Source organism: Coregonus clupeaformis, unplaced genomic scaffold (genome assembly GCF_020615455.1).
Source record: "Coregonus clupeaformis isolate EN_2021a unplaced genomic scaffold, ASM2061545v1 scaf1799, whole genome shotgun sequence".
Classification (NCBI taxonomy): Eukaryota; Metazoa; Chordata; class Actinopteri; order Salmoniformes; family Salmonidae; genus Coregonus; species Coregonus clupeaformis.
Genome location: NW_025535253.1, coordinates 61,341 through 87,209, shown reverse-complemented (window position 1 = coordinate 87,209; position 25,869 = coordinate 61,341). Strand labels below are relative to the sequence as shown.

The 25,869-nt window shown below is 46.6% G+C and overlaps 1 pseudogene; it reads right to left on the bottom strand.

The window, feature by feature from the left end:
* The window catches only part of LOC121561948, a 62,241-nt pseudogene that overhangs the window by 13,411 nt on the left and 22,961 nt on the right, over positions 1-25,869 (bottom strand).

The window sequence follows — 25,869 nt, the reverse complement described above, 5'->3', positions numbered from 1 at the left end:
CCGATCCCGTAGAGGATCAGACGGTTCACCTTTTCCATTGACGTTTGTAGGCTACATCTGAATACTGTAATGTGTTTCTCCAGTTGACAATATTTGCTTTAGGAACATAATACACATACCGTTCATTCGGAGAGTATTCAGACCCCTTCACTTTTTCCACATTTTATTACGATACAGCCTTATTCTAAAATTGATTAAATTGTCCCCCCCCCCCCCCTCCCCCTCAATCTACACACAACACCCCATAATGACAAAGCTAAAACAGGTTTTTATAAATGTTTGCAAATGTATTAAAAAATAAAAGAACTCAAATATCACATTTACATAAGTATTCAGACCCTTTGCTCAGTACTTTGTTGAAGAACCTTTGGCAGAGATTACAGCCTCGAGTCGTCTTGGGTATGATGCTACAAGCTTGTATTTGGGGAGTTTCTCCCATTCTTCTCTGCAGATCCTCTCAAGCTCTGTCAGGTTGGATGGGGAGCGTCGCTGCACAGCTATTTTCAGATCTCTCCAGAGATGTTAGATCGGGTTCAAGTCCGGGCTCTGGCTGGGCCCACTCAAGGACATTCAGAGACTTGACCCGAAGCCACTCCTGCATTGTCTTGGCTATGTGCTTAGTGTGGTTGTCCTGTTGGAAGGTGAACCTTCACCCCAGTCGGAGGTCCTGAGCGCTCTGGAGCAGGTTTTCATCAAGGATCTCTCTGTACTTTGCTCCGTTCATCTTTGCCTCGACCCTGACTAGTCTCCCAGTCCCTGCCGGTGAAAAACATCCCCACAGACGTGACGCTTGGCATTCAGGCCAAAGATTTCAAATCTTGGTTTCATCAGAGCAGAGAATCTTGTTTCTCATGGTCTGAGCTCTGTCACCTCCCTGACCAAGGCCCTTCTCCCCCGATTGCTCAGTTTGGCCGGGCAGCCAGCTCTAGGAAGAGTCTTGGTGGTTCAAAACTTCTTCTGTTTAAGAATGATGGAAGCCACTGTGTTCTTGGGGATCTTCAATGCTGCAGAAATGTTTTGGTACCCTTCCCCAGATCTGTGCCTCGACACAATCCTGTCTTGGAGCTCTACGGACAATTCCTTCGACCTCATGGCTTGGTTTTTGCTTTCTGACATGCACGGTCAACTGTGGGACCTTATAGACAGGTGTGTGCCTTTCCAAATCATGTCCAATCAATTGAATTGACTCCCAGGTGGACTCCAATCAAGTTGTAGAAACATGGTCAAAAACATGATCAATGAAACAGGATGCACCTGAGCTCAATTTCGAGTCTCATAACAAAGGGTCTGAATACTTATGTAAATAAGGTATCTCTATTTTAATACATTTGCAAATATTTCTAAAAACCTGTTTTCGCTTTGTCATTATGGGGGTATTGTGTGTAGATTGACGAGACATTTTTTATTTAATCCATTTTAGAATAAGGCTGTAACGTAACACAATGTGGAAAAGTCAAGGGGTCTGAATACTTTCCGAATGCACTGTATCATATATCCTAACCATTGCAGTATACATTTTTTGGATAACGTCTGCTAGTGGCATATTATTATTATTATTATAAATTCCTCACCTTTTTCTGGCATGTGAGGGGTTAATACTGAAGAGCCATACAATAAATGACCATGCGCATCTCTCATTTAATTGGGCCTATTAGATGATAATTTCTGTTTTTGCTCTATGCATCCGAAAGATAGCTTGGTTTTTTAACATACAGTATATTTTTATTAAATTTTTAGAGTAGACATCGTTTTAGAATTGCTGGGCGGTGCAGCATATTTAGGTTCGGGAAAAAGTAAAATGCAAAACATTATTGAATTCAAACGATCTGTTTACAGGTCCACAACAATTTACAATCATTTATTTTCTTTCAGAAACTGTCCCGATAGTCTACAGCAAAAGAAAACATTCTGCCAACTCCTTCAAAAGACATTTGATCAAGTTCACCATTGCTATTTCCTTTAGCTAAGTCTTGGCCTAATTCCAAAACTTCCACAGTGAACAGCAAATAAGGGCGTTGTTGTCACCATGAAAGGTGATTGATGGGCGCTTTTCAGGCGGTGTTAGGGAGACAGAGAGGGAGGTGAGGACGGAGGGAGACAGAGACGTACACAGAGACACAGACAGACAGAGAGGTGAGGATGAAGAGAGACAGAGACGTACACAGAGAGACACAGACGTGAGGACCTCTGGTTGTACGTAACCCTGCTGTTAGCAAGACTGACCTAATCCTGACCTGACCTCAGCCTGACCTCAGCAAAAGCATAAATCAAATTAAAAATCACACTTATTTTATTAAGCCTTTTTTACAGCAGCAGATGTCACCGAGTGCTTTACAGATATCCAGCCTAAATGCAGAGGCTGCAGAAATAAAAACAGCAGCCATTTTGTTTTCCCTCTGTATACCTCCTCTGTGAATTAGAGTTTATAACACTAGGTAAACACGATGCTTGTGTTCAGTGATTTCTACAGCTGTAGACTCACTTATTACGGAAGTTCTCTCAGATAGTGAACAGAGTGATGTAGTGTGATTGAGCCTTTCTCTCTCAGGGTCTCCCAGGGGGACAGTCTATGTAATAATACAGTCTACTAGGGACAGTCTATGTAATAATACAGTCTACTAGGGACAGTCTATGTAATAATACAGTCTACTGGGGACAGTCTATGTAATAATACAGTCTACTGGGGACAGTCTATGTAATAATACAGTCTACTGGGGACAGTCTATGTAATAATACAGTCTACTAGGGACAGTCTATGTAATAATACAGTCTAGCTAGGGACAGTCTATGTAATAACAGTCTACTGGGGACAGTCTATGTAATAATACAGTCTACTGGGGACAGTCTATGTAATAATACAGTCTACTGGGGACAGTCTATGTAATAATACAGTCTACTGGGGACAGTCGATGTAATAATGCAGTCTACTGGGGACAGTCTATGTAATAATACAGTCTACTAGGGACAGTCTGTAATAATACAGTCTACTGGGGTCTATGTAATGTACAGTCTACTGGGGACAGTCTATGTAATAATACAGTCTACTGGGGACGGTCTATGTAATAATACAGTCTACTGGGGACAGTCTATGTAATAACCTACAGTCTACTGGGGACAGTCTATGTAATAATACAGTCTACGGGGACAGTCTATGTAATAATACAGTCTACTGGGGACAGTCTATGTAATAATACAGTCTACTGGGGACAGTCTATGTAATAATACAGTCTACTGGAGACAGTCTATGTAATAATACAGTCTACTAGGGACAGTCTATGTAATACTCCAGTCTACTGAGACAGTCTGTGTAATAATACAGTCTACTGGAGACAGTCTATGTAATAATACAGTCTGCTGGGGGACAGTCTATGTAATATACAGTCTGCTAGGGGACAGTCTATGTAATAATACAGTCTACTGGGGACAGTCTATGTAATAATACAGTCTACTGGGGACAGTCTATGTAATAATACAGTCTACTAGGGACAGTCTATGTAATATCACAGTCTACTGGGGACAGTCTATGGACACAGTCCTACTAGGGACAGTCTATGTAATAATACAGTCTACTAGGGACAGTCTATGTAATAATACAGTCTACTAGGGCCAGTCTATGTAATAATACAGTCTACTGGGGACAGTCTATGTAATAATACAGTCTACTGGGGACAGTCTATGTAATAATACAGTCTACTGGAGACAGTCTATGTAATAATACAGTCTACTGGGGACAGTCTATGTAATAATACAGTCTACTGGGGACAGTCTATGTAATAATACAGTCTACTAGGGACAGTCTATGTAATAATACAGTCTACGAGACAGTCTATGTAATAATACAGTCTGTTAATAATACAGTCTACTGACTCTAGGGACAGTCTATGTAATAATACAGTCTACTGGGGACAGTCTATGTAATAATACAGTCTACTGGGGACAGTCTGTAATAATACAGTCTCACTGGGGACAGTCTATGTAATAATACAGTCTACTGGGGACAGTCTATGTAATAATACAGTCTACTGGGGACAGTCTATGTAATAATACAGTCTACTGGGGACAGTCTATGTAATAATACAGTCTACTGGAGACAGTCTATGTAATAATACAGTCTACTGGGGACAGTCTATGTAATAATACAGTCTACTGGAGACAGTCTATGTAATAATACAGTCTGTGTAATAATACAGTCTACTGGAGACAGTCTATGTAATAATACAGTCTACTAGGGACAGTCTATGTAATAATACAGTCTACTGGGGACAGTCTATGTAATAATACAGTCTACTGGGGACAGTCTGTAATAATACAGTCTACTGGGGACAGTCTATGTAATAATACAGTCTACTGGGGACAGTCTATGTAATAATACAGTCTACTGGGGACAGTCTATGTAATAATACAGTCTACTGGGGACAGTCTATGTAATAATACAGTCTACTGGAGACAGTCTATGTAATAATACAGTCTACTGGGGACAGTCTATGTAATAATACAGTCTACTGGAGACAGTCTATGTAATAATACAGTCTACTGGGGACAGTCTATGTAATAATACAGTCTACTAGGGACAGTCTATGTAATAATACAGTCTACTAGGGACAGTCTATGTAATAATACAGTCTACTAGGGACAGTCTATGTAATAATACAGTCTACTGGGGACAGTCTATGTAATAATACAGTCTACTGGGGACAGTCTATGTAATAATACAGTCTATGTAATAATACAGTCTACTGGGGACAGTCTATGTAATAATACAGTCTACTGGGGACAGTCTATGTAATAATACAGTCTACTGGGGACAGTCTATGTAATAATACAGTCTATGTAATAATACAGTCTACTGGGGACAGTCTATGTAATAATACAGTCTACTGGGGACAGTCTATGTAATAATACAGTCTACTGGGGACAGTCTATGTAATAATACAGTCTACTAGGGACAGTCTATGTAATAATACAGTCTACTGGGGACAGTCTATGTAATAATACAGTCTACTGGGGACAGTCTATGTAATAATACAGTCTACTGGAGACAGTCTATGTAATAATACAGTCTACGGGGACGGTCTATGTAATAATACAGTCTACTGGGGACAGTCTATGTAATAATACAGTCTACAGGGACAGTCCTATGTAATAATACAGTCTACTAGGGACAGTCTATGTAATAATACAGTCTACTGGGGACAGTCTATGTAATAATACAGTCTACTGGGGACAGTCTATGTAATAATACAGTCTACTGGAGACAGTTTATGTAATAATACAATCTACTGGGGACAGTTTATGTAATAATACAGTCTACTAGGGACAGTCTATGTAATAATACAGTCTACTAGGGACAGTCTGTGTAATAATACAGTCTACTAGGGACAGTCTATGTAATAACACAGTCTACTAGGGACAGTCTATGTATTAATACAGTCTACTAGGGACAGTCTATGTAATAATACAGTCTACTGGAGACAGTCTATGTAATAATACAATCTACTGGGGACAGTCTATGTAATAATACAGTCTACTAGGGACAGTCTGTGTAATAATACAGTCTACTAGGGACAGTCTATGTAATAACACAGTCTACTAGGGACAGTCTATGTAATAATACAGTCTACTAGGGACAGTCTATGTAATAATACAGTCTACTGGAGACAGTCTATGTAATAATACAGTCTACTGGAGACAGTCTATGTAATAATACAATCTACTGGGGACAGTCTATGTAATAATACAGTCTACTAGGGACAGTCTGTGTAATAATACAGTCTACTAGGGACAGTCTATGTAATAACACAGTCTACTAGGGACAGTCTATGTAATAATACAGTCTACTGGGGACAGTCTATGTAATAATACAGTCTACTGGGGACAGTCTATGTAATAATACAGTCTACTGGGGACAGTCTATGTAATAATACAGTCTACTGGGGACAGTCTATGTAATAATACAGTCTACTGTATATAGGGAAGAAGCTCCTGTTCTTAGTTCATGAGAGAAAGAGACCCGGAAACTCAACAGTCTCAAACTCTGCTGTCCTGCGACTGTCATCGGCAGAGTCCCAAACAGCACCCTATTCCCTACATAATGCACCCTATTCCCTACATAATGCACCCTATTCCCTACATAACGCACCCTATTCCCTACATAACGCACCCTATTCCCTACATAATGCACCCTATTCCCTACATAATGCACCCTATTCCCTACATAATGCACCCTATTCCTACATAACGCACCCTATTCCCTACATAACGCACCCTATTCCTACATAATGCACCCTATTCCCTACATAATGCACCCTATTCCCTACATAACGCACCCTATTCCTACATAATGCACCTATTCCCTACATAACGCACCCTATTCCCTACATAATGCACCTATTCCCTACATAATGCACCCTATTCCCTACATAACGCACCCTATTCCCCACATAACGCACCCTATTCCCTACATAACGCACCCTATTCCTACATAACGACCCTATTCCCTACATAACGCACCCTATTCCCTACATAATGCACCCTATTCCCTACATAATGCACCCTATTCCCTACATAATGCACCTATTCCCTACATAACGCACCTATTCCCTACATAATGCCCCTATTCCACATAATGCACCCTATTCCCTACATAATGCACCCTATTCCCTACATAATGCACCTATTCCCCACCCTATTCCTCATAATGCACCCTATTCCCTACATAATGCACCCTATTCCCTACATAATGCACCCTATTCCCTACATAATGCACCCTATTCTACATAACGCACCCTATTCCCTACATAAACCCTATTCCCTACATAATGCACCCTATTCCCTACATAATGCACCCTATTCCCTACATATGCACCCTATTCCCTACATAACGCACCCTATTCCCTACATAACGCACCCTATTCCCTGCATAATGCACCCTATTCCTACATAATGCACCCTATTCCCTACATAATGCACCCTATTCCCTACATAATGCACCCTATTCCCTACATAATACCCTATTCCACATAATGCACCCTATTCCCTATAATGCACCTATCCCTACATAACGCACCCTATTCCCTACATACACCCTATTCCCTACATAATGCACCCTATTCCCTACATAACGCACCCTATTCCTACATACACGCACACCCTATTCTACATAATGCACTATTCCTACATGCCCTACATAACGCACCTATTCCCTACATAACGCACCCTATTCCCTACATAATGCACCCTATTCCCTACATAATGCACCCTATTCCCTACATAATGCACCCTATTCCCTACATAAGCACCCTATTCCCTACATAATGCACCCTATTCCCTACATAATGCACCCTATTCCCTACATAATGCACCCTATTCCCTACATAACGCACCTATTCCCCTACATAATGCACCCTATTCCCACATAATGCACCTATTCCCTACATAACGGACACTTCTTTACCAGGGCCAGTAGCGCCTATGTAGGAAATCTGCCTTTATTTGGGACGCATGTGTCCCAATTGAGTTCAACCTCAGGCTCCTTGGGTGACTTGTGAAAATGGCGAGTGTCGTGTCCATGTGTGTGCGTAGCTGCGTTGTGCGTGTCCGTGCGTGTCCGTACGTGCGTTTATCGACACGTCCAACACAGAGCGTTCCAACACAGGCTAGGCCTGATTTGCCACACCTGTACCGAACATAACAACGGTAGCTCAAAGTTAGCCCACTGTTGTTTTCACCCCCCCTGACATTAACATGACGCCATTATACTCTCTGGGCTGTATGTCAGTGTGTTACCAGGACAGAAGGTAGGGCTGTATGTCAGTGTGTCACCAGGACAGAAGGTAGGGCTGTATGTCAGTGTGTCACCAGGACAGAAGGTAGGGCTGTATGTCAGTGTGTCACCAGGACAGAAGGTAGGGCTGTATGTCAGTGTGTCACCAGGACAGAAGGTAGGGCTGTATGTCAGTGTGTTACCAGGACAGAAGGTAGGGCTGTATGTCAGTGTGTTACCAGGACAGAAGGTAGGGCTGTATGTCAGTGTGTTACCAGGACAGAAGGTAGGGGCTGTATGTCAGTGTGTCACCAGGACAGAAGGTAGGGCTGTATGTCAGTGTCTTACCAGGACAGAAGGTAGGGCTGTATGTCAGTGTGTTACCAGGACAGAAAGGTAGGGCTGTATGTCAGTGTGTTACCAGGACAGAAGGTAGGGCTGTATGTCAGTGTGTCGCCAGGACAGAAGGTAGGGCTGTATGTCAGTGTCTTACCAGGACAGAAGGTAGGGCTGTATGTCAGTGTTCTTACCAGGACAGAAGGGTAGGGCTGTATGTGTCCAGTGTGTCACCAGGACAGAAGGTAGGGCTGTATGTCAGTGTGTTACCAGGACAGAAGGTAGGGCTGTATGTCAGTGTGTTACCAGGACAGAAGGTAGGGCTGTATGTCAGTGTGTTACCAGGGGACAGAAGGTAGGGCTGCTATGTCAGTGTGTTACCAGGACAGAAGGTAGGGCTGTATGTCAGTGTGTTACCAGGACAGAAGGTAGGGCTGTATGTCAGTGTGTTACCAGGACAGAAGGTAGGGCTGTATGTCAGTGTGTTACCAGGACAGAAGGTAGGGCTGTAGTGTCAGTGTGTCACCAGGACAGAAGGTAGGGCTGTATGTCAGTGTCTTACCAGGACAGAAGGTAGGGCTGTACATGTCAGTGTGTTACCAGGACAGAAGTTAGGGCTGTATGGCAGTGTGTTACCAGGACAGAAGGTAGGGCTGTATGTCAGTGTGTTACCAGGACAGAAGGTAGGGCTGTATGTCAGTGTGTTACCAGGACAGAAGGTAGGGCTGTATGTCAGTGTGTTACCGGGACAGAAGGTAGGGCTGTATGTCAGTGTGTCACCAGGACAGAAGGTAGGGCTGTATGTCAGTGTGTTACCAGGACAGAAGGTAGGGCTGTATGTCAGTGTGTTACCAGGACAGAGAGGTAGGGCTGTATGTCAGTGTGTTACCAGGACAGAAGGTAGGGCTGTATGTCAGTGTGTTACCAGGACAGAAGGTAGGGCTGTATGTCAGTGTGTCACCAGGACAGAAGGTAGGGCTGTATGTCAGTGTGTTACCAGGACAGAAGGTAGGGCTGTATGTCAGTGTGTTAGGCCAGGACAGAAGGTAGGGCTGTATGTCAGTGTGTTACCAGGACAGAAGGTAGGGCTGTATGTCAGTGTGTTACCAGGACAGAAGGTAGGGCTGTATGTCAGTGTGTTACCAGGACAGAAGGTAGGGCTGTATGTCAGTGTGTCACCAGGACAGAAGGTAGGGCTGTATGTCAGTGTGTTACCAGGACAGAAGGTAGGGCTGTATGTCAGTGTGTTACCAGGACAGAAGGTAGGGCTGTATGTCAGTGTGTCACCAGGACAGAAGGTAGGGCTGTATGTCAGTGTGTTACCAGGACAGAAGGTAGGGCTGTATGTCAGTGTGTTACCAGGACAGACAGAAGGTAGGGCTGTATGTCAGTGTGATCTGTAAATAAGAGGCCTTCCGTCAGTCTGTCAACCAAAACAAGAGTCTATCTGGATAGCAGATCAATCTCTTCTGGCTGAGCTGAAAGACATATGGCCCACAACTATGTCCTGGAGTTGATCATCAGCTATCTGACTATGTCCTGGAGTTGATCATCAATACACCGTATTGTATAATTGAGATCAATGAATAGTATAATTGAGACAGGGAAACTAGAGAAGGTAACTCAGTGGCTTTCTGCCAGACAGTGAAACTAGCTCCAGTCAAAAGCCTGTTCTGCAGTAGATGACAAAGTGAAGCGATGGAAGAGGTCTTTAGTTTGGGTTGACGGCAGAGGGACAGTACTGTACTAGATTGGGTTGACTGCAGAGGGACAGTACTGTACGAGATTGGGTTGACTGCAGGGGGACAGTACTGTACTAGATTGGGTTGACGGCAGGGGGACAGTACTGTACTAGATTGGGTTGACTGCAGAGGGACAGTACTGTACTAGATTGGGTTGACAGTACTGTACTAGATTGGGTTGACTGCAGAGGGATGGTTCAGCTTTACCAGTAGACAGTCAATAGAGTTGTTCTGACATGAAACTGTCAACCGGCTTTCTCTGACAGGCTGTTTTCCAGACCGTTAAACAAAGATCGCACAAGGAGAGAATTGGTCACCGCAGCAACTGTGGGATAAGTGACCTACAAACTCACAAAATGTATAAATTAAGTCAAATCTTCTAAAGCTCTAGTGATCCAACTCTGGACTGTACTTTATATTCCACCAGGGTTACTACAGTCTAGCTTGTGTTAGTGTAATAATGGCCACTGGTGTCGTCCCAAATGGCATCCTATTCCCTACATAGTGCACTACTGTTGACCAGGGCCTGTCCACTACTGTTGACCTGGGCCTGTCCACTACTGTTGACCTGGGCCTGTGCACTACTGTTGACCTGGGCACTACTGTTGACCTGGGCCTGTGCACTACTGTTGACCTGGGCACTACTGTTGACCTGGGCACTACTGTTGACCTGGGCACTACTGTTGACCTGGGCCTGTGCACTGCTGTTGACCTGGGCCTGTCCACTACTGTTGACCTGGGCCTGTGCACTGCTGTTGACCTGGGCCTGTCCACTACTGTTGACCTGGGCACTACTGTTGACCTGGGCCTGTCCACTGCTGTTGACCAGGGCCCATTGGACCCAAACGGCACTATATAGGGAATAAGGTGCCATGTGGGTCACAGCCCATTGTGATTCTAGTGTGTCTCCTCACCTGCAGCCTTCTGGAAGGCTGTGATTGCATCCTGGAGGCCGGAGCCTGTCTGCCGGTTGCAGCGCGTGCCGATCTGGGTGTACAGAGCGCCGATGTTGAACAGAATACTGGCCTTCTCCAGAGAGATGTTCTGCTGGCAAACTGGAACGCCTGTGAACGAGTCATACCTGGGAGAGACAGACAGACAGACAGACAGTGGTGAGGTCACCAGGAGAATCATAACACCATGTTGACCCCTGGAGGGAGGGACAGACAGACAGACAGACAGACAGACAGACAGTGGTGAGGTCTGTATATTCTTTCTAAAGTAGGAGGAAACCTTGTGATAATGCACTTTAAAGCGGCAATATGTAAATTTTTGGGAGACCCGACAAAATTCACATAGAAATGTGAGTTCTAGATCTGTCATTGTCATTGAAAGCCAGTCTAAGAAGCGGTAGATCTGTTCTATGTGCGCTATTTCTATGCTTCCTGTTCTTAAGTTTCATTTTTGCGTCTTTTATTTTTGGTTTTGTACACCAGCTTCAAACAGCTGAAAATACAATATTGGTAGTTAAAAATATATTTCACAGCAGTTTAGATGGTACAATGATTCTCTACACTATACTTCCTTGTTTTGTCACAAACTGAAATTAGGCGAACTATTAGAATTTTAGCAACCAGGAAATGGCAGAACGATTTCTGCATAGTGCATCTTTAAATAAAAACTTGAGAACTCTGGTTATCTTATCAGAGATGCAATGTCCTCACACATGGTTACCACGGAGACACCTCATTCAGATCAGGCTGCTTGGTTCTTCAACATGGAAACAACCATCTACAGTACTAGAATATGAGAGGTGAAGGTACTATAGATACCTGGACCCCTGGGCTGGGTCATACCATGATTGACGGGTTGTGGAGACAGTGAGGTGGAACGTACCAAGTAAAGAAGACGCCCATCTGGCGGGTAGGGGCGAAGAAGCGGCTCTCCAGTAGAGGCAGGTGGCTGAAATACTTGGCCAGGAGCTCGACGCCGGTGTCATTGCGACCGGGGGTACGGCAGGCCTGTGGGTACGGTGGGGAAAGCAGGTCAAAATACAACAAGACCGTTCTCTTTATTCTGTATGTACAACAAGACAGGGCTCAAGATGTGTGTGGTGGGGGTGCTTCCATAGAGAACCCAGCTTCACCCTGACAATGCAGAATGCTATGAGACCTGTGGTGAATGTACCTGTCTCAGGTCCATCAGGTCAGCAATCTCCTCCTCGAAGCTGGAGCCATCTTCGCTGTAGTGCTCCAGGATGAAGTCCTGGAAAAAACGCCACAGAACAGAGAAGAGACCATCAACACACGGTTATAAAGTCTTGTTAAGTCCTGTTGAAACAAAGTAGTGCCAACCCATCAAAACACCATCCACTGTCCCATAGAGCCAACGACCCATCAAAACACCATCCACTGTCCCATAGAGCCAACGACCCATCAAAACACCTTCCACTGTCCCATAGAGCCAACGACCCATCAAAACACCATCCACTGTCCCATAGAGCCAACGACCCATCAAAACACAATCCACTGTCCCATAGAGCCAACGACCCATCAAAACACCATCCACTATTATAGAGCCAACAACCCATCAAAACACCAGCCACTATTATAGAGCCAACAACCCATCAAAACACCAGCCACTATTAAAGAGCCAACAACTCACCAAAACACCATCCACTATTAAAGAGCCAACAACCCATCAAAACACCAGCCACTGTCCTATTGAGCCAACAACTCATCAAAACACCATCCACTATTAAAGAGCCAACAACCCATCAAAACACCATCCACTGTCCTATTGAGCCAACTACCAATCAAAACACCAGCCACTGTCCTATTGAGCCAACAACTCATCAAAACACCATCCACTGTCCCATAGAGCCAACGACCCATCAAAACACCATCCACTGTCCTATTGAGCCAACAACCCATCAAAACACCATCCACTGTTATAGAGCCAACAACCCATCAAAACACCATCCACTGTCCTATTGAGCCAACAACCCATCAAAACACCATCCACTGTCCTATTGAGCCAACAACCCATCAAAACACCATCCACTGTTATAGAGCCAACAACCCATCAAAACACCATCCACTGTTATAGAGCCAACAACCCATCAAAACACCATCCACTGTCCCATAGAGCCAACGACCCATCAAAACACCATCCACTGTCCTATTGAGCCAACAACCCATCAAAACACCAGCCACTGTCCTATTGAGCCAACAACCCATAAAAACACCATCCACTGTTAGAGCCAACAACCCATCAAAACACCATCCACTGTTATAGAGCCAACAACCCATCAAAACACCATCCACTGTTATAGAGCCAACAACCCATCAAAACACCATCCACTGTCCTATTGAGCCAACAACCCATCAAAACACCATCCACTGTCCTATTGAGCCAACGACCCATCAAAACACCATCCACTGTCCTATTGAGCCAACAACCCATCAAAACACCAGCCACTGTCCTATTGAGCCAACAACCCATAAAAACACCATCCACTGTTAGAGCCAACAACCCATCAAAACACCATCCACAGTTATAGAGCCAACAACCCATCAAAACACCATCCACTGTTATAGAGCCAACGACCCATCAAAACACCATCCACTGTTATAGAGCCAACAACCCATCAAAACACCATCCACTGTCCCATAGAGCCAACGACCCATCAAAACACCAGCCACTGTCCTATTGAGCCAACAACCCATCAAAACACCATCCACTGTTAGAGCCAACAACCCATCAAAATACCATCCACTGTTAGAGCCAACAACCCATCAAAACACCATCCACTGTTATAGAGCCAACAACCCATCAAAACACCATCCACTGTCCCATAGAGCCAACGACCCATCAAAACACCAGCCACTGTCCTATTGAGCCAACAACCCATCAAAACACCATCCACTGTTAGAGCCAACAACCCATCAAAACACCATCCACTGTCCTATTGAGCCAACGACCCATCAAAACACCATCCACTATTATAGAGCCAACAACCCATCAAAACACCATCCACTGTCCTATTGAGCCAACGACCCATCAAAACACCATCCACTGTTATAGAGCCAACAACCCATCAAAACACCATCCACTGTCCTATAGAGCCAACAACCCATCAAAACACCATCCACTGTCCTATTGAGCCAACGACCCATCAAAACACCATCCACTGTCCTATTGAGCCAACGACCCATCAAAACACCATCCACTGTCCTATTGAGCCAATGACCCATCAAAACACCATCCACTGTTATAGAGCCAACAACCCATCAAAACACCATCCACTGTTATAGAGCCAACAACCCATCAAAACACCATCCACTGTCCTATAGAGCCAACAACCCATCAAAACACCATCCACTGTTATAGAGCCAACAACCCATCAAAACACCATCCACTGTCCTATAGAGCCAACAACCCATCAAAACACCATCCACTGTCCTATAGAGCCAACAACCCATCAAAACACCATCCACTGTTATAGAGCCAACAACCCATCAAAACACCATCCACTGTCCTATAGAGCCAACAACCCAACAAAACACCATCCACTGTCCTATAGAGCCAACAACCCAACAAAACACCATCCACTGTCCTATTGAGCCAACAACCCATCAAAACACCATCCACTGTCCTATTGAGCCAACAACCCATCAAAACACCAGTCCAGGGTGCTTTAACAGGTATGCATCTCTCCCCTCTCTAGAACCAACCAAACCTGAGCCCAACCCAGCGGAAGTGTCTCTCTAAGCGTGACGATCAAGTTGCGTCTCTGGCTAGAAGCCAGACAGTATGTCACCGACACCTGGTAATTAAAGCTAGTTGATTACAGACTAGAAAGTAGGGCACACTTAACTTGTCAGACAGATACAGGAAGGTCGGAGTCCCAAACGGCACCTCGTTCCCTAGTGCACTACTTTTGACCAAAGGCCCATAGGGCTCTGGTCAACATAAGGGACCTATATAGAGAATAGGGTGCTATTTGGGACTCAGCATCAGTCTATCATCTAGATACTGCCAAACCCTTATCTGTACCTCCCAGGGGTATAAAAGGTGACATCAAGGTATTCCCCACCACCGGTAGGCTTACTGTGCTGTTGTCTTTTCCCTGGTTGATAAAGCCGTGACCTAGTTTACAATAATAAAGCTATTGCTGAGGTCAAAACATCAAGGGGGTTCTAAATTTGATTCTATTGAACCTAACTAAATGGTGAACAAATGGTTCACGTCCCAATGGCACTGTATTCCCTTTGGAGTACTACTTTTGACCAGGGCCGCATATAGTAGTCATAACATAGAATGGTCTAATTAGGACGCACCCTTATATTGAGTACATACTAGTGAACAAATGGAGAATAGAGATTGATAAACAGCTGCTGTAGTGACTGTAGTGTTGGTCTTGGATGAGAAGTGCCTGATAATCGACCTAAATGTCAAAAAAGTGGTGAAATGGTGGTCTGTACCTCTGAATGACACAGGTCCATGTCTTTAGTCTCCTTCAGACCCAGAGAGGGATGACGGGGATGCTGGAGGTCTCTCTGGAAACAGGCAGGAGATACAGTTGACGTTTCATATTTAAAAACTGTTATAGATACGTTGGCACTGTGAACATGCTGTGGTGTGTTCCTGGTGAACGGCGCGAAGGCTCAGAGTTTTACACACATAAAACAGCCGTATTGTTGACGTGATGTAACTGTTAGACAGGGTGGTGGCAGTGTGATGTTAGTGGTCAAAAGTGAGGCTCGGATCTGATATCACACATTAGAGGGTGAATCATAACTTCCATTAAAGTCACATTTCACTTAGTCTCCCATTGACATCAATACATAACTAAATTAACATTTGACTTGACTTGAAAGTTTAAGTGGCTTGAAAGTATTACCACCCCTTGCATTTTTCCTATTTTGTTGCCCCTACAACCTGGAATTAAATGTGATTTTGGGGTTTGTATAATTTGATTTTACACAACATGCCTACCACTTGAACATGCAAAATATTTTTTTCTTGTGAAACAAACAAGAAATAAGACAAAAAAACAGAACTTGAGCGTGCAGTAACTATTCACCCCCTTACAAATCAATACTTTGTAGAGCCACCTTGCCAGCAATTACAGCTGCAAGTCTCTTCGGGTATGTCTCTATGCTTGACACATCTAGCCACTGGGATTTTGCCCATTCTTCAAAGGCAAAACTGCTTCAGCTCCTTCGTTGGATGGTTCCGCTGGTGTAAAGCAATCTTTTAAGTCATATCACAGATTCTCAATTGGATTGAGGTCTGGGCTTTGACTAGGCCATTCCAATACATTTAAATGTTTCCCATCTTAAACCACTTGAGTGTTACTTTTCTTTAGCAGTATGCTTAGGGTCATGTAGGGATGGTGTTCTCGTGGTGATGAGAGGTGTTGGGTTTGCGCCAGACATAGCGTTTTCCTTGATGGCCAAAAAAGCCAATTTAGTCTCATCGACCAGAGTACCTTCTTCCATATGTTTGGGAGTCTCACATGCCCACTTTTGAGGAAAGTCACCAAACGTGTTTATTATTTTTCTTTAAGCAATGGCTTTTTTCTGGCCACTCTTCCAAAACGCCCAGCTCTGTGAGCGTACACTAAAGTGGTCCTATGGACAGATATTCCAATCTCCACTGTGGAGCTTTGTCTTCCTTCAGGGTTATCTTTGGTCTCTTTGTTGCCTCTCTGATTAATGCCCCTCCTTGCCTGGTCTTTGAGTTTTGGTGGGCGGCCCTCTCTTGGCAGGTTTGTTTGAAAGTACCATATGCTTTCCATTTTTTAAATAATGGATTTAGTGGTGCTCCATGGGATGTTCAAAAGTTTGTGATATTTTTTATAACCCAACCTGATCTGTACTTCTCCACAACTTTGTCCCCTGACCTGTTTGGAGAGCTCCTTGATCTTCATTTGGTGCCGCTGCTTGGTGCTGCCCCTTGCTTAGTGGTGTTGCAGACTCTGGGGCCTTTCAGCAGGTGTATATATACACTGAGATCATGTGACACTTAAAGTCCACCTGTGTGCAATCTAACTAATTATGTGACTTCTGAAGGTAATTGGTTGCACCAGGATCTTATTTAGGGCTTCATAGCAAAGGGGGTGAATACGCACCACTTTTCCAGTATTTATTTTTTAGAATGTTTTTGAAACAAGTTATTTTTTTCAGTTTCACTTCACCAATTTGGAGTATTTTGTGTATGTCCATTACATGAAATCCCAAAAAATATATTTAAATTACAGGTTGTCAATGCAACAAAATAGGAAAACGCCAAGGAGATTAATACTTTTGCAAGGCACTGTATATTTGCTCTTCAACATTGGAGGCCAGAGGAACACCCTTTGACAACAGTCTCTCTTTTCATACAGACACGCCATCACTGCACCACAATACGTTACAACCCAGGGCAAACATCATGGGTTTCTGGGTCCCCTTCCTCCACACCCCCTTATCTCAAACCCAGGGCCCCCCTTACTCAAACCGCCCCCCCTACTCACCTTTCCCCTTCCTCAACCAACAGGCCCCCCTTACTCAAACCACCCCACCTTACACACAGGGTCCCCTTACTCAAACCCTTCCCCCCTTACTCAAACCCAGGGCCCACCCTTACGCAAACCAACACTTGGCCCACCTTACTCAAACCACCGGGACCCCCTTACTCAATCGGCCCCCCTTCTCAACCAACAGAGTCCCCCTTGCTCAAACCAGCAGGAGTCCCCCTACTCCAACCAACAGGGCCCCCCTTACTCAAACCACAGGGCCCCCTTACTCAAACCACAGGGCCCCCCTTACTCCAACCACAGCCCCCTTACTCCGGCCCCCCTTACTCAAACCAACAGGGCCCCCCTTACTCAAACCAACGGGCCCACCTTACTCAACCACAGGGCCACCTCACTCAACCAAGGTTCCACCTACTCAACCAACCCCTTTACTCAAACCACGGCCCACCTTACGCAAACCAACATGACCCCCTTATCAAACCAACAGCCCCCTTCTCAAACCAACCCACCTTACTCAAACCAACAGGGTCCACCTTACTCAAACCAACAGGGCCCCCTTTACTCAAACCAACAGGGCCCACCTTACGCAAACCAACATGGCCCACCTTACTCAAACCAACAGGACCCCCCTTACTCAAACCAACAGGGCCCCCCTTACTCAAACCAACAGGGCCCCCCTTACTCAAACCAACAGGGCCCCCCTTACTCAAACCAACAGGGCCCCCTTACTCAAACCAACAGGGCCCCCCTTACTCAAACCAACAGGGCCCACCTTACTCAAACCAACAGGGCCCACCTTACTCAAACCAACAGGGCCCCCCTTTACTCAAACCAACAGGGCCCCCCTTTACTCAAACCAACAGGGCCCCACCTTACTCAAACCAACAGGGCCCACCTTACTCAAACCAACAGGGCCCCCCTTTACTCAAACCAACAGGGCCCACCTTACTCAAACCAACAGGGCCCCCTTACTCAAACCAACAGGGCCCCCCTACTCAAACCAACAGGGCCCCCTTTACTCAAACCAACACCCACTACTCTATATTTAGTAGCTGTGTCTGGTAGCTTTGTTTAAATAACTTTGTTTGCATCCCTCCCTATTCCCTATGTAGCACACTAGGTTTTATCAGAGCCCTGAGGGGAATAGGGTCCCATTTGGTCTGTGTCTGCTCTATATACACTGAACAAAAAATATAAAACGCAACTTATTAGGGTCTCTAATAGATCCTAGTCTGCTGGGGGTCTCTAATAGGTCCTAGTCTGCTGGGGGTCTCTAATAGGTCCTAGTCTGCTGGGGGTCTCTAATAGGTCCTAGTCTGCTGGGGGTCTCTAATAGGTCCTAGTCTGCTGGGGGTCTCTACTAGGTCCTAGTCTGCTGGGGGTCTCTACTAGGTCCTAGTCTGCTGGGGGTCTCTATTAGGTCCTAGTCTGCTGGGGGGTCTCCTAATAGGTCCCAGTCTGCTGGGGGTCTCTAATAGGTCCTAGTCTGGGGGTCTCTAATAGGTTCTCTATTAGGTCCTAGTCTGCTGGGGGGTCTCTAATAGGGTCCTAGTCTGCTGGGGGTCTCTAATAGGTCCTAGTCTGCTGGGGGTCTCTAATAGGTCCTAGTCTGCTGGGGGTCTCTAATAGGTCCTAGTCTGCTGGGGGTCTCTAATAGGTCCTAGTCTGCTGGGGGGTCTCTACTAGGTCCTAGTCTGCTGGGGGGTCTCTATTAGGTCCTAGTCTGCTGGGGGGTCTCTAATAGGTCCTAGTCTGCTGGGGTCTCTATTAGGTCCCTAGTCTGCTGGGGGTCTCTAATAGGTCCTAGTCTGCTGGGGGTCTCCTAATAGGTCCTAGTCTGCTGGGGTCTCTAATAGGTCCTAGTCTGCTGGGGGTCTCTACTAGGTCCTAGTCTGCTGGGGGTCTCTATTGGGTCCTAGTCTGCTGGGGGTCTCTAATAGGTCCTAGTCTGCTGGGGGTCTCTAATAGGGTCTCTATTAGGTCCTAGTCTGCTGGGGGTCTCTAATGGGTCCTAGTCTGCTGGGGGTCTCTAATGGGTCCTAGTCTGCTGGGGGTCTCTAATAGGTCCCTAGTCTGCTGGGGGTCTCTAATAGGTCCTAGTCTGCTGGGGGTCTCTAATAGGTCCTAGTCTGCTGGGGGTCTCTACTAGGTCCTAGTCTGCTGGGGGTCTCTATTAGGTCCTAGTCTGCTGGGGGTCTCTAATAGGTCCTAGTCTGCTGGGGGTCTCTAATAGGTCCTAGTCTGCTGGGGGTCTCTAATAGGGTCTCTATTAGGTCCTAGTCTGCTGGGGGTCTCTAATAGGTCCTAGTCTGCTGGGGGTCTCTAATAGGTCCTAGTCTGCTGGGGGTCTCTAATAGGTCCTAGTCTGCTGGGGGTCTCTAATAGGTCCTAGTCTGCTGGGGGTCTCTAATAGGTCCTAGTCTGCTGGGGGTCTCTACTAGGTCCTAGTCTGCTGGGGGTCTCTATTAGGTCCTAGTCTGCTGGGGGTCTCTAATAGGTCCTAGTCTGCTGGGGTCTCTATTAGGTCCTAGTCTGCTGGGGGGTCTCTAATAGGTCCTAGTCTGCTGGGGGTCTCTAATAGGTCCTAGTCTGCTGGGGTCTCTAATAGGTCCTAGTCTGCTGGGGGTCTCTAATAGGTCCTAGTCTGCTGGGGGTCTCTAATAGGTCCTAGTCTGCTGGGGTCTCTATTAGGTCCTAGTCTGCTGGGGGTCTCTAATAGGTCATAGTCTGCTGGGGGTCTCTACTAGGTCCTAGTCTGCTGGGGGTCTCTATTAGGTCCTAGTCTGCTGGGGGTCTCTACTAGGTCATAGTCTGCTGGGGGTCTCTACTAGGTCCTAGTCTGCTGGGGGTCTCTACTAGGTCCTAGTCTGCTGGGGGTCTCTACTAGGTCCTAGTCTGCTGGGGGCGGTTGTTGACAGACGCAGACCAGCTACAGCTTCTTATCAGGAAATATCAGCTGACTAAAATAAAGGTCCCGATTAAGAGGGAGAGTTTGTAGAAAATGTCAAACATCCCTTTAGCTTAAAGTGAAACTAGCAAGAGAAGGGTGTGTATACTCCTTCAGAATCCACTCCTAACATAGAAGTATGGTCTCGCTACATATTATCACTGACCAACACACATTCACACAATCTCCTGCTGCTTAAGACAAACAATTTGCTCTGTCAGTCAGTCACTACTGGCTCACTAGTGCTGGTTTGATACAGTACACATCTGTATCCAAACAGATACTGAGCAGTACAGTACGTCATCCCAGACATAACACTATTCACAGTAAAGACAGCAGTACAGTAAAGACTGCAGTACATTAAAGACTGCAGTACATTAAATACTGCAGTACATTAAATACTGCAGTACATTAGGGCTAACCAGCCCAACACAGCTGAGTGCTCTCTGGCTCCAGTCCTAATGAACTAACCAGCCCAACACAGCTGAGTGCTCTCTGGCTCCAGCCCTAATGAACTAACCAGCCCAACACAGCTGAGTGCTCTCTGGCTCCAGCCCTAATGAACTAACCAGCCCAACACAGCTGAGTGCTCTCTGGCTCCAGTCCTAATGAACTAACCAGCCCAACACAGCTGAGTGCTCTCTGGCTCCAGCCCTAATGAACTAACCAGCCCAACACAGCTGAGTGCTCTCTTGCTCCAGCCCTAATGAACTAACCAGCCCAACACAGCTGAGTGCTCTCTTGCTCCAGCCCTAATGAACTAACCAGCCCAACACAGCTGAGTGCTCTCTGGCTCCAGCCCTAATGAACTAACCAGCCCAACTGAGTGCTCTCTGGCTCCAGCCCTAATGAACTAACCAGCCCAACACAGCTGAGTGCTCTCTGGCTCCAGTCCTAATGAACTAACCAGCCCAACACAGCTGAGTGCTCTCTGGCCCCAGCCCTAATGAACTAACCAGCCCAACACAGCTGAGTGCTCTCTGGCTCCAGTCCTAATGAACTAACCAGCCCAACACAGCTGAGTGCTCTCTGGCTCCAGCCCTAATTAACTAACCAGCCCAACACAGCTGAGTGCTCTCTGGCTCCAGCCTAATGAACTAACCAGCCCAACACAGCTGAGTGCTCTCTGGCTCCAGTCTAATGAACTAACTAGGCCCAACACAGCTGAGTGCTCTCTGGCTCCAGCCCTAATGAACTAACCAGCCCAACACAGCTGAGTGCTCTCTGGCTCCAGCCCCTAATGAACTAACCAGCCCAACACAGCTGAGTGCTCTCTGGCTCCAGCCCTAATGAACTAACCAGCCCAACACAGCTGAGTGCTCTCTGGCTCCAGCCTAATGAACTAACCAGCCCAACACAGCTGAGTGCTCTCTGGCTCCAGTCCTAATGAACTAACCAGCCCAACACAGCTGAGTGCTCTCTGGCTCCAGCCCTAATGAACTAACCAGCCCAACACAGCTGAGTGCTCTCTGGCTCCAGTCCTAATGAACTAACCAGCCCAACACAGCTGAGTGCTCTCTGGCTCCAGTCCTAATGAACTAACCAGCCCAACACAGCTGAGTGCTCTCTTGCTCCAGCCCTAATGAACTAACCAGCCCAACACAGCTGAGTGCTCTCTTGCTCCAGCCCTAATGAACTAACCAGCCCAACACAGCTGAGTGCTCTCTGGCTCCAGCCCTAATGAACTAACCAGCCCAACTGAGTGCTCTCTGGCTCCAGCCCTAATGAACTAACCAGCCCAACACAGCTGAGTGCTCTCTGGCTCCAGTCCTAATGAACTAACCAGCCCAACACAGCTGAGTGCTCTCTGGCTCCAGTCCTAATGAACTAACCAGCCCAACACAGCTGAGTGCTCTCTGGCTCCAGCCTAATGAACTAACCAGCCCAACACAGCTGAGTGCTCTCTGGCTCCAGCCCTAATGAACTAACCAGCCCAACACAGCTGAGTGCTCTCTGGCTCCAGCCCTAATGAACTAACCAGCCCAACACAGCTGAGTGCTCTCTGGCTCCAGCCCTAATGAACTAACCAGCCCAACACAGCTGAGTGCTCTCTGGCTCCAGCCCTAATGAACTAACCAGCCCAACACAGCTGAGGTGCTCTCTGGCTCCAGCCCTAATGAACTAACCAGCCCAACACAGCTGAGTGCTCTCTGGCTCCAGCCCTAATGAACTAACCAGCCCAACACAGCTGAGTGCTCTCTGGCTCCAGTCCTAATGAACTAACCAGCCCAACACAGCTGAGTGCTCTCTCGGCTCCAGCCCTAATGAACTAACCAGCCCAACACAGCTGAGTGCTCTCTGGCTCCAGCCCTAATGAACTACCAGCCCAACACAGCTGAGTGCTCTCTGGCTCCAGCCCTAATGAACTAACCAGCCCAACACAGCTGAGTGCGCTCTGGCTCCAGTCCTAATGAACTAACCAGCCCAACACTGCTGAGTGCTCTCTGGCTCCAGCCCTAATGAACTAACCAGCCCAACACAGCTGAGTGCTCTCTGGCTCCAGCCCTAATGAACTAACCAGCCCAACACAGCTGAGTGCTCTCTGGCTCCAGTCCTAATGAACTAACCAGCCCAACACATCTCTGGCTCCAGCCCTAATGAACTAACCAGCCCAACACAGCTGAGTGCTCTCTGGCTCCAGTCCTAATGAACTAACCAGCCCAACACAGCTGAGTGCTCTCTGGTTCTTCTGATGTACTCCATCAGGAAGAGACATGCTTTCATACTCTGCAAGTCATTGCGCTAATTGAGATGTTGAGGAGGCTTTGGGTTCACAGTGTGGAAGCACATCAATATATCCTCACATCATGGACCTGTAGTGTTAGCCAGTAAACATCAGTATATCCTCACATCATGGACCTGTAGTGTTAGCCAGTACACATCAATATATCCTCACATCATGGACCTGTAGTGTTAGCCAGTACACATCAATATATCCTCACATCATGGACCTGTAGTGTTAGCCAGTAAACATCAATATATCCTCACATCATGGACCTGTAGTATGTTAGCCAGTACACATCAATATATCCTCACATCATGGACCTGTAGTGTTAGCCAGTACACATCAATATATCCTCACATCATGGACCTGTAGTGTTAGCCAGTAAACATCAATATATCCTCACATCATGGACCTGTAGTGTTAGCCAGTAAACATCAATATATCCTCACATCATGGACCTGTAGTGTTAGCCAGTAAACATCAGTATATCCTCACATCATGGACCTGTAGTGTTAGCCAGTAAACATCAGTATATCCTCACATCATGGACCTGTAGTGTTAGCCAGTAAACATCAATATATCCTCACATCATGGACCTGTAGTGTTAGCCAGTAAACATCAATATATCCTCACATCATGGACCTGTAGTGTTAGCCAGTACACATCAATATATCCTCACATCATGGACCTGTAGTGTTAGCCAGTAAACATCAGTATATCCTCACATCATGGACCTGTAAGTGTTAGCCAGTAAACATCAGTATATCCTCACATCATGGACCTGTAGTGTTAGCCAGTAAACATCAATATATCCTCACATCATGGACCTGTAGTATTAGCAGTACACATCAATATATCCTCACATCATGGACCTGTAGTGTTAGCCAGTAAACATCAATATATCCTCACATCATGGACCTGTAGTGTTAGCCAGTAAACATCAATATATCCTCACATCATGGACCTGTAGTGTTAGCCAATAAACATCAATATATCCTCACATCATGGACCTGTAGTGTTAGCCAGTAAACATCAATATATCCTCACATCATGGACCTGTAGTGTTAGCCAGTAAACATCAATATATCCTCACATCATGGACCTGTAGTGTTAGCCAGTACACATCAATATATCCTCACATCATGGACCTGTAGTGTTAGCCAGTAAACATCAATATATCCTCACATCATGGACCTGTAGTGTTGGCCAGTAAACATCAATATATCCTCACATCATGGACCTGTAGTGTTAGCCAGTACACATCAATATATCCTCACATCATGGACCTGTAGTGTTAGCCAGTAAACATCAATATATCCTCACATCATGGACCTGTAGTGTTAGCCAGTAAACATCAATATATCCTCACATCATGGACCTGTAGTGTTAACCAGTAGTCTCATGAAGCAGATTTCCACTACAAGAGAACTGCAGTCTTTGTCACTTTCCCTCATGCTGAAACCAGTTAGATCCGGTCTGAGGGAAAGGAGAGCACTTGAGGAAGAGGGGCAGAACATGCTGCTAGAAAGAGGGAACATAGGAGAAAGGAGAGGAGGTCCTTTGTTCCGCGGGTCTCTACCCTACCTCAGGCTGAGGTAATATTACAGGCAGGTAGACTGGTAGAATGAAGCTAAGCTGTCTATTGTGGTGTTACGAGTACAGGTGACTAAGAACTGGCATTGTGCTGCGCTGGGCTGGGCGAATACGCCGTTCTAACCCAACACCCGGAGGCCTTTGGTATTCCCACAGTCACAGACACAAAGGACTGACAGGCAGTGCAGGAGGCTGCAGCGGTGTGTTTCTGGTCTACAGCAGGATTATAAAGGCTGTACCATTGTCTCTGGGTAGAGACAGAGAGAGAGAGAGACGGAGCAGGTGACTTGGTCTCTGTGGTCGGGCTTTAACAGCGTTCCTTGTAGTATTGTCTCTAGGTAGAGAGAGAGAGAGCAGGTGACTTGGTCTCTGTGGGGCTGAAATAGAGGCTGATGAGAGAGAGCAACAAAGGCTGTTCCCATGGCTGGGGTATGTCTGCTCCCGTATGACTTGATAGAGGGGAGAGGAGAGGGTTTGACTTGATAGAGGGGAGAGGGTTTGGGGGAGGTGGGGAGCTGCTAGCCTGATAGAGGAAGAGGTTTGGGGAGGTGGGGAGCTGCCAGCCTGATAGAGGGGAGAGGGTTTGGGGAGGTGGGGAGCTGCCAGCCTGATAGAGGGGAGAGGGTTTGGGGGAGGTGGGGAGCTGCCAGCCTGATAGAGGGGAGAGGGTTTGGGGAGGTGGGGAGCTGCCAGCCTGATAGAGGGGAGAGGGTTTGGGGGAGGTGGGGGAGCTGCCAGCCTGATAGAGGGGAGAGGGTTTGGGGGAGGTGGGGAGCTGCCAGCCTGATAGAGGGGAGAGGGTTTGGGGGAGGTGGGGAGCTGCTAGCCTGATAAAGGGGAGAGGGTTTGGGGGAGGTGGGGAGCTGCCAGCCTGATAGAGGGGAGAGGGTTTGGGGGAGGTGGGGAGCTGCCAGCCTGATAGAGGGGGGGAGAGGGTTTGGGGGAGGTGGGGAGCTGCTAGCCTGATAGAGGGAGAGGGTTTGGGGGAGGTGGGGAGCGCCAGCCTGATAGAGGGGAGAGGGTTTGGGGAGGTGGGGAGCTGCCAGGAGAGGGTTTGGGGAGGTGGGAGCTGCCAGCCTGATAGAGGGGAGAGGGTTTGGGGGAGGTGGGGAGCTGCTAGCCTGATAGAGGGGAGAGAGGGTTTGGGGGAGGTGGGGGAGCTGCCAGCCTGATAGAGGGGAGAGGGTTTGGGGAGGTGGGGAGGTGGGGAGCTGCTAGCCTGATAGAGGGAGAGGGTTTGGGGGAGGTGGGAGCTGCTAGCCTGATAGAGGGGAGAGGGTTTGGGGGAGGTGGGGAGCT